This window comes from Schistocerca nitens, chromosome 6 (genome assembly GCF_023898315.1).
Source record: "Schistocerca nitens isolate TAMUIC-IGC-003100 chromosome 6, iqSchNite1.1, whole genome shotgun sequence".
NCBI classification, from domain to species: Eukaryota; Metazoa; Arthropoda; class Insecta; order Orthoptera; family Acrididae; genus Schistocerca; species Schistocerca nitens.
Genome location: NC_064619.1, coordinates 606,116,150 through 606,125,406, shown reverse-complemented (window position 1 = coordinate 606,125,406; position 9,257 = coordinate 606,116,150). Strand labels below are relative to the sequence as shown.

The following is a 9,257-nucleotide window of genomic DNA, read 5'->3' as shown; positions in this document are numbered from 1 at the left end:
AGAGGGCAGCTAACCGTCTGACCGAACACGCTGAGCTACCGTGCCGGCCACCAACTGAGCTACCCAAGCACGACTCACGCCCCGTCCTCAAAGCTTTACTTCTGCCAGTACCTCGCCTCCTACCTTCCAAACTTTACACAAGCTCTCCTGCGAACCTTGGTAGGAGACGAGGTACTAGCAGAAGTAAAGCTGTGACGACAGGGCGTGAGTCGTGCTTGGGTAGCTCAGTTGGTAGAGCACTTGCCCGCGAAAGGCAAAGGTCCCGAGTTCGAGTCTCGGTCCAGCAGACAGTTTTAACCCGCCAGGAAGTTTCACTGCGAGGTAACATGAAATGGAACTTGTACGTGAGATCGGCTGCAGAAAAGGTGAATGGTCGACTTCTGTTTATTCAAGGAATTGTAGGACTCTTTAAATGATCTATATACGACACCGAAAACATGGAACTTTTGCGATCCATTCTTGAGCTCTACTCCAGTGTCTAAGATCCCAACCATGCCTTAGAGATACTGTACATTGGTCACTGGTACGTTCCATCAAGAGGGGAGTGAACAGTAATGGGAACGACTGGAGGGAAAAAAAGGACTCTTGTCGCGAAACTTTAGACAAAAAGCCAAATATTTCTCGTCGCAAGGTCAGGAGAATAACCGAGGAGAGATTTGGCCATAAAATAAAATATCTAGATAGATTATATTGTCAACTGTGCAGTGTGCGGTCTGGCGGTATCCTGCAGTAGAAGCAGGATAGATTGTGATTGGGTAGTGTTTCAGTTTTTTACAGCCGGAGATTAAATATTAGGAACATATGTTGCGAAAATCTGGGCTCATGCCAAGAACTTCGACGCTATAGATAAACTGACAGGCCTCAAAATCATGAAACAATTGAGATCATTACTGAGTAAGTCACCAGTTATTAGTGTCACAAATACGATCGTCCCAATGCACAACATGCCAGTGCAATCACTTAATATTCTACCCTCTCACCCCTATAGCAGGATCATTAGGATCAGTATCTTTTCAGCTTGATGACACTAAAGCCATATCTCAGACAACTTTACTATTACATCACGTTAATCAGTTCACGTCACACGAAATTATCTCCTACTTCCCCAGCGACTACACTGCATAATAAGTTTGCGGGATCACTATTTCGAAACCGCGTAAATGTCTCCCATTGCAACGTGTAAGTTTAAAATTTGGCGCAAATGTAGATACAAACTTGCTCTGTAATGGTGCAAAAGCGCGTCGCCCTGTGACGTCATCCTCGGGTTCGGCGGTGATTCAAACAGCAAAGTGTTGACACATGCAGAAAGAAGGCCACAGCTAAGAAGTTCCAGTGAGCTGTCAGTTGCATTAATGATGTCGCGTTGGCACCAAATTTCACAATTTTGCCCAATGCTACCGTGAGCAGAGTGACACACCCTCTCTTACCCACAACTGTCCACTGACAAATGTTGTCCTATTGGCGAGTCTGCCACGGAGTCAGAACCGCGACACCCGGAGCTGAAATCCTGTGGTTTCCTAAAGGGTAGCCAGCAAAATATTTCAGACACACCGACACTCAGAATCCCCACAAAAGGCCCCAGTGGGTGGCATAAAGGCCTCGATGAAACCACCCCTTTGTTCTGTGCCTTACCGGGGTGATTTGCCGTGATGGGGGGCAACATTACTACCCTCTCACTGCCTGTATTGGGGATCAGTTAGGTCCCAGTGAAGAACTGCTAGGACAGTTACATCCTCGGCAGCAACGTTACGATCGACAAGAAACTGTAGAGTTTCCCCTTTTTTTCTTTATAGTGATTTCATTCCCCTGCCCCATATGGGCAGGGGAGGGCTGTCAGCGGCACAATCCGCCGCTCTTCAACTAAGTGACATGACAGCTAAGACAAGAATAAAATGTTACATATAAGGTGATAAAAAAGGGGGACATACGAGGTGCGGCTAGAAAAAAACCGGACTGGTGCTGGAAAAAACATTTATTTACAATTATTTACAATTTCATGTTATCTCCTTCAATGTACTCTCCTCCTCGGTCTCTACACCGCTCCATACGAATTTTCCACTGTTCATAGCAATGCTGCAGATCATTTTCGGTAAGTCCATACATTACTTCCGTCGCTTTTTCTTTTACTGCTTCAACAGTCTCAAATCTAGTTCCTTTCAAAGCTGACTTGACTTTAGGGAAAAGAAAAAAGTCACAGGGGACCAAATCAGGTGAGTAGGGTGGATGATCTAAGATGGGAATGTTGTGTTTTGCCAAAAACGTCTTCACTGACAACGCACTGTGAGCTGGGGCATTGTCTTGGTGAAGGATCCATGACTTTTTTCTCCACAAATCGTTCCGTTTTCTCCGTACTCGCTCACGTAGGGTAGCCAGGACGCTAATGTAGTAATGCTGATTCACTGTTTGTCCCTCTGGTACCCAATCAATGTGCACAATCCCTTTGATGTCAAAAAAAAACAATCATCATTGCCTTGAATTTCGATTTTGACATTCGTGCTTTTTTTTGTCGTGGAGAACCAGGAGTTTTCCAATGCATCGACTGGCGTTTAGTTTCGGGATCGTAAGTAAAAAAACCACGATTCATCGCAAGTAATAACATTTTGTAAGAAGGTGGGATCACTTTCAATGTTTTCCAGGATGTCAGAACAAATCATTCTTCGGCGTTCCTTCTGTTCAATTGTGAGACACTTTGGAACCATTTTTGAACACACTTTGTTCATGTTGAAACTTTCATGAAGAATCTGCCTAACACTTTCCTTGTCAACTCCTGTTAACTCAGACACTGCTCTGATTGTTAAACGGCGATCTTGTCGAACAAGTTTACCGATTTTTTCAATGTTTGCATCAGTTTTTGCTGACAATGGTCTGCCAGTGCGAGTGTCATCACTGGTGTCTTCGCGGCCATCTTTAAATCGTTTAAACCACTCAAACACTTGTGTTCGCGATAAACAATCATCGCCGTACACTTGTTGTAACATTACAAACGTTTCACTTGCAGATTTTCCTAGTTTGAAACAAAATTTGATGTTAACACGCTGTTCTTTCTGTACACTCGACATTTTCCGACGCACAGACAAAACGTCAACTACTTAAAACAGACGCCACGGGCAGACTGAGTGCAGGAGGCAGATGAAACTCGAACAGTAGGCGGAGCGAGAGTCACGTGACAGGCCACGCGACTTTCAGCCTTATTGCATTCGTTTTATTGTTTCACCAGTACTAGTCCGGTTTTTTTCTAGCCACACCTCGTAAAACAGAGTAAGGGGAGATAATGGAGGTAAAATTACACTGACATGTAGACGTTAATGAGGGGACAGTTAAAAAAGTCGACATAAAGTTAAAAAACACAGTTATCGATTCTTAAAACACAAAGAAGACACTGAAGACACATGCAGAGGTTAAAAGTCGGCCACATTATTAATAACACTCCAGAACAACACACTTAAATCCCCCTTGGAGCACACATGATGAAGAATATAACTGCCAGGTGGGATCTGCCAAGGGAGAGGCCGGGGAGGATGGAAAAGGAGGGGAGAGCAAGGGGCAGCAGGGGAGGCGGCGGGATGAAAAGAGTAGGGGCGTCAGTAGGTATGTGTAGAGTTTCCGTGGGCGATGCTCTTTCATTCAATACATTCCGACAAAACTGGCCAAGAACGGCATCAAGATCTTCGCCATGTGCGACTCCGAGGTGCTCTACACCTCCTACATGGAGGTGTATGCTGGATAGCAACCTGACTGAGCTTCCCACAAGAGCAACTCCCCATCTGACGTGACTGAACGGCGTTTGTGGATCGGGAAGAAACCTAACGACGGACAACTGGTACATTAGCGTTCCACTGGCCGCTACGCTCCTACACAAGCACGAGATGACCCTGTCTGGAACGGTTAGGAAAAACAAAAAAGAAATCCCGTAGGCATTTACTGAGATCACTGGCCGCCAAGTCTCCAGCAGCATGATCGGATTCAGTGACCAGACCACCTTGGCGTCCTACGCTCCAAAAAAGAAGAGAGTTGTGATTCTTCTCTCCACCTTTCGCCCTGATGATCATATAGACGAATCGACTGTGGACAAGAAGCCTTAGGTGATTACCAGCTACAATAAGGCCAAAGCTGTGACAACACAGTCATTCAGCTGTGCGGAACTTTCGACGTGAGCCGAACGTGCAGAAGATGGCCAATCACGACCTTCTCGCTACTCAACGTAGCAAGTGATCCACTTCTGAAACTCGCATTAGGCAACCCTTACACGACGACAATTCCTCAAAATCTTCGCCCTCGCCCTTGTTCATTATAAAATGTTATCAAGATTCGAAATTTTTCATTGTAAAATGCTCTAAAGCTGTAATAAGGTGTGAACAAGAAACGAAACGGAAAACAAAAAAGTAGTAGAACTCTTATACGAAAAATCAGTGAGGCAGGACAGTTGCAGGAATCGAGGTGTACTGCGCCCTCCATTTCTGTTTGTGTTGCAGGATCCACCTTTCTAACGGGGGGTAAAATAACTGAATTATCGAACTGTGTTTCTTGTTTTCCCAATTCCATAACCTAGCTAGTTGTACATTACGAAATTCCCTTGAGAGTATAATTCACCTTTTCTGTACAATCACAGTTCTCACACTAACGTGTACTTATCATTTAATATCTTACTTCCCATTCACACAATCATTCAAAATGATAAACAAATTAACAATAATTAATGGCAGTCGTAGCAAGTACAGTAACTACAGTTTTGTTTCCAAAATGTGTTTAAACTACTTGCTAATTTCGTAGCCCATAAGAAGCTGACAATTTTCGGCCACAGTTGTAACCTCTTGCATCTAGCTACTGCATCAGAGTGCATCTGTCATGCGGTCGTGACTCATGGTCTGAAGCTGTCTGCCCGCTACTGTCTCTTACTTAACATGGGTGCGATATAAAGCACTAAGTCTAATGGTCATTCTTGTTTTCCTTTTTTCAATTTTTTTTAGTAGAACTGCTCTTACAGAGGATGGTGATTCAGCTAATTACGCAACTGGCGAAAATAACAACAGAAAACACATAGCGATCCTTCAGTGTAAATGATGACGTTCCTAGAGAATTCACGTAAAAAGTTACCCTGACGGCTTCAGCGTATAGTAAAAAATCGGCATCAGAATGAAAGAGAAACTGAGTGAAGATAGTTTATTTTTATTACCCCAGTACTACAAAATCACGATAGATCTAATCATAAATAACTGGAAGACATTAATTGGTAGAATGTAAGCGACGTCTCGGTAGTGTATGAAAGCTACTAATCATGTGGACAAATCCACAGGCGCATTCAGTAACAAAAAGTAGCTGGCCAATAATACCGTCACCGTTATACTCCATCTGCAATTTAAGTGAGTCATATCAACAAGAAGGGGCGCTGTACAATTACCAACACTTTTCTGTATTCTAATATGGTACGAAACTTGTGGGAAGATTACTATATAAATTTTACTACAAATTTTTTCAAAACTCGACACACGCAGTGCTTTTTAGGAACTTCTACGTTTCTTGGTGAGACATGAAACACCAATGATAAAAGATTACCGTTTCATTTGTATACCTTCCACTTGATCTCCTGCAGGGCGACAGCAGAAATTGTTAATAAATTTTGCACTTGATGTTTTACCTGGAAACTGCAGTAAAGTATTTTGCCGTTATATAGTCAAAAGACAATACAGTCCCTTGTACCGACTCTCTTATGCGTTTGTTACAAGCATTCAGCTTAATATTTCCGAAATGCAAATTCTAATGGGAATAGCTCTAATTAAGGCTATCTTCACTCCTAGGTCGTCGTTTGCGGAATGATTAGTACAAATTTTGGAGTACGGTACGTTTTTTACATGAAAGGAAAATTGGAATTATTGTTGCTTTTTAATCAGAAATTGCAATATATTTAAAATGTATTTCTGACTGATTTCGAATCACATAAAGTTCTGAACAAAAACATTAGGTTTGATGACTTTACCTCACACTGTTTCTAAGCCGTGACGTCTGCTCCTAGGTTTGATGTAGGCGTATAGCATTCTCAAAGGAAGCACATCAAGTAAGTGAGATGAAACACGTGGTTACCACACAAAAAATAAGTTTTTGAATGACCAGCTTCTGACATCTAAAGCCTTCTTGATTACATGTAAAGATCGAATAGAAAGTCATTTATTTATATTGCAGAAGGCACGGCACACGCAACAATGAAAGACAGTTGACGATCGCTAAGTTCGGAAACGCATCCCTTCAGTTGTTTCACGATGACGAGCGTGTCGGAAGTGATCCTGTCGCTGTGCCCGAGCTGAATAGGAAGCCGTACTACGCGCCGTGGCACGAGTACGAAAGGTAAGTGTTATGTTGCATACGGTTTTAGGTAAGTTACATAGCAGTGGAAAGCTCAAACTTTAGAAGCTACAGAATTCGGATGCAGTGTGCGCCGCTCCGCTTTCATAAAACGCCTTTAATTTGGACTCAGCGAGTTTGAAACTTACATTCAACGACAATACTAATTATTTTTTTTCCTTTTTATTGGCTTCTAGCATACAAACTTTTTAGCCATCACAAATATTACTTATTATGAGAGGCATGCAAAGATGCTGACACACACAAGTTAGTTATTATTTCTTTGCTTGAAATGAGGGTCGATATTGTGTGGTTTTGTATGCTACGCAGTTCGCAAATAGACGAAATGAATTAGACGTGACTTGTCATTATCAAAATTCCTTTATGACTGATACACATTTCGAAGTGCAACGGTTTAATCACTTTACCTACCATTTAGTATCTATTTTGCGTTTCATTAAGAATTTGTTGAGCTGACGTGACCTTACAGGTGTGCGACTTACGCGTTGGATGTTCCTGTTGGTAATTCGTTGCCGTGCGTCGTAGCAAGCCTGGTGATAGTATGCGGTATCAATTGAAAATTAATCTGATGTAGGTTTTTTCCGACAATATTTTAATTTCCGAGATTGTGCATAAAAAACTACTGCGAGTGAAAGAAAATACCCGCGAACTTCATTTGTGAAGCACAGGAAGTCACGAAGAACCAATGTGGTTCTTTATCCACATCCGATTAATTATTCGTCGTGTCCACTTTCTATCATTCATCACGGAAACCCTTACCAATAAAAAGGCCGTGGACGGGGTAAGTGCACCTTTATCTTTTGTTGTGCATCTCACACGTCACACTACCGTTGTATATATGGTTGACTTGTAATCTTTGTTTATGTTTATATCAGCAAACGTTGGTTGTATGTAATATCATTTGCCTAACATCAGTAGTATCAATGTTCGCAGCAAATATGAGCTAGAAACAAGCGAAACCCTAAAAAATATTTCTCAACTTCAGTTTTATAGTTGAAGTCAAGAACGTGATACTTCCCAAATTCGCAATACGATCAGATCTGAACGTAATGGGTATCCATGACCACACACTTAATATTAAATTGGTAACCACAGTCAGGGTTCCCATCCCCTCTACCCAATAACAATTAAACAAAAATGTGTTACGCTAATGGATACACATCATCGTCATCATCATCTTCCTTTCGAGAACTGTGATACTACCCGTTCCAAACTTACAAACAGAGTCATTTCAATCTTTTCCGAAGTCTTCCAATAACTCTTTTCCCATTTGGATTGTAGTTTACGGTTTTCTAGGGAATTCTACGATCTTGCATTTTGATGAGGTTTTTCGTCGATTTTTCACGTTACCTGATTTACATGTTGAAAATATTTAATTCTGTTCCAGGATCTTCATTTCCAATCACGTGTCAGTTGTTTCGTTTCGTGGTAACCGAATTTCACTTCCATAAAGTAACAAAGTAACCATCATCATCGTGTAAAATTTCGTAGTGGTTTCGATTTGCACGTTAGGGGCCAATGTTCTGTTACAGACGGTTCGAATATTTATTTTATTTTCAATATCATTTTCAGTATCGTCGCCTAAGTACCAGATCTGAAAGACATGTTTAAAAGTCAATTATCTAAAACAATTTTTTGTCCGACTGGATATTTTCCTCGAAATGCCATTATTTTCGGTGTGTAGCTAGAAACTTTTAAACTGCAACCTCACAAACAGCTCTGATACAGAATGAGATTTTCACTCTGCAGCGGAGTGTGCGCTGATATGAAACTTCCTGGCAGATTAAAACTGTGTGCCCGACCGAGACTCGAACTCGGGACCTTTGCCTTTCGCGGGCAAGTGCTCTACCATCTGAGCTTCCGAAGCACGACTTACGCCCGGTCCTCACAGCTTTACTTCTGCCAGTATCTCGTCTCCTACCTTCCAAACCAAACAGAAAGCTCTTCTGGTTCGCAGGAGAGCTTCTGTAAAGTTTGGAAGGTAGGAGACGAGATACTGGCAGAAGTAAAGCTGTGAGGACCGGGCGTAAGTCGAGCTTGGGAAGCTCAGATGGTAGAGCACTTGCCCGCGAAAGGCAAAGGTCCCGAGTTCGAGTCTCGGTCGGGCACACAGTTTTAATCTTCCAGGAAGTTTCAGCTCTGATACAGAATACACATGTAAGTCATACATAAGCTGAGGTATAAATCTAAAGTCAGGAGGCGGAACACGTTCACTTTCTAGAAGTAACAGAAAAGAGTGTTCAGCCTCTTTTGTTTTTGGCTCTCCTGTCAGTATTTTCTCTACACAAATCGGGCGTTGTCTGCTTTGTGTAAATTACCTTTCTTAGCAATTATGCTGCGTGTGATGTAAACCCTGAAAATAAGTCTAAATATTTTATAAAATGGTTGTTTTGTTTAGAAGGAACCAATCTTGACAAAAGGAGCATTTCGTTAGGTGTTTATAGCAGTTGTATATCACTTGTGATGTTTATGGAATGTTATATTTTGAGTACCTTGTGGGAAATTTCATATACAGGGCTATTACAAATGATTGAAGCGATTTCATAAATTCACTGTAGCTCCATTCATTGACATATGGTCACGGCACACTACAGATACGTAGAAAAACTCATAAAGTTTTGTTCGGCTGAAGCCGCACTTCAGGTTTCTTCCGCCAGAGCGCTCGAGAGCGCAGTGAGACAAAATGGGAACAGGAGCCGAGAAAGCGTATGTCGTGCTTGAAATGCACTCACATCAGTCAGTCATAACAGTGCAACGACACTTCAGGACGAAGTTCAACAAAGATCCACCAACTGCTAACTCCATTCGGCGATGGTATGCGCAGTTTAAAGCTTCTGGATGCCTCTGTAAGGGGAAATCAACGGGTCGGCCTGCAGTGAGCGAAGAAATGGTTGAACGCG

At 42.2% G+C, this 9,257-nt stretch overlaps 1 non-coding gene across 1 annotated transcript; it reads left to right on the top strand.

Moving 5' to 3' along the window:
* The first annotated feature begins 212 nt into the window (after nucleotides 1-212).
* On the top strand, nucleotides 213-287 carry Trnas-cga (transfer RNA serine (anticodon CGA)). The gene has a single exon. It is a non-coding gene; the product is annotated as a tRNA-Ser (tRNA).
* The last annotated feature ends 8,970 nt before the right edge of the window (nucleotides 288-9,257 follow it).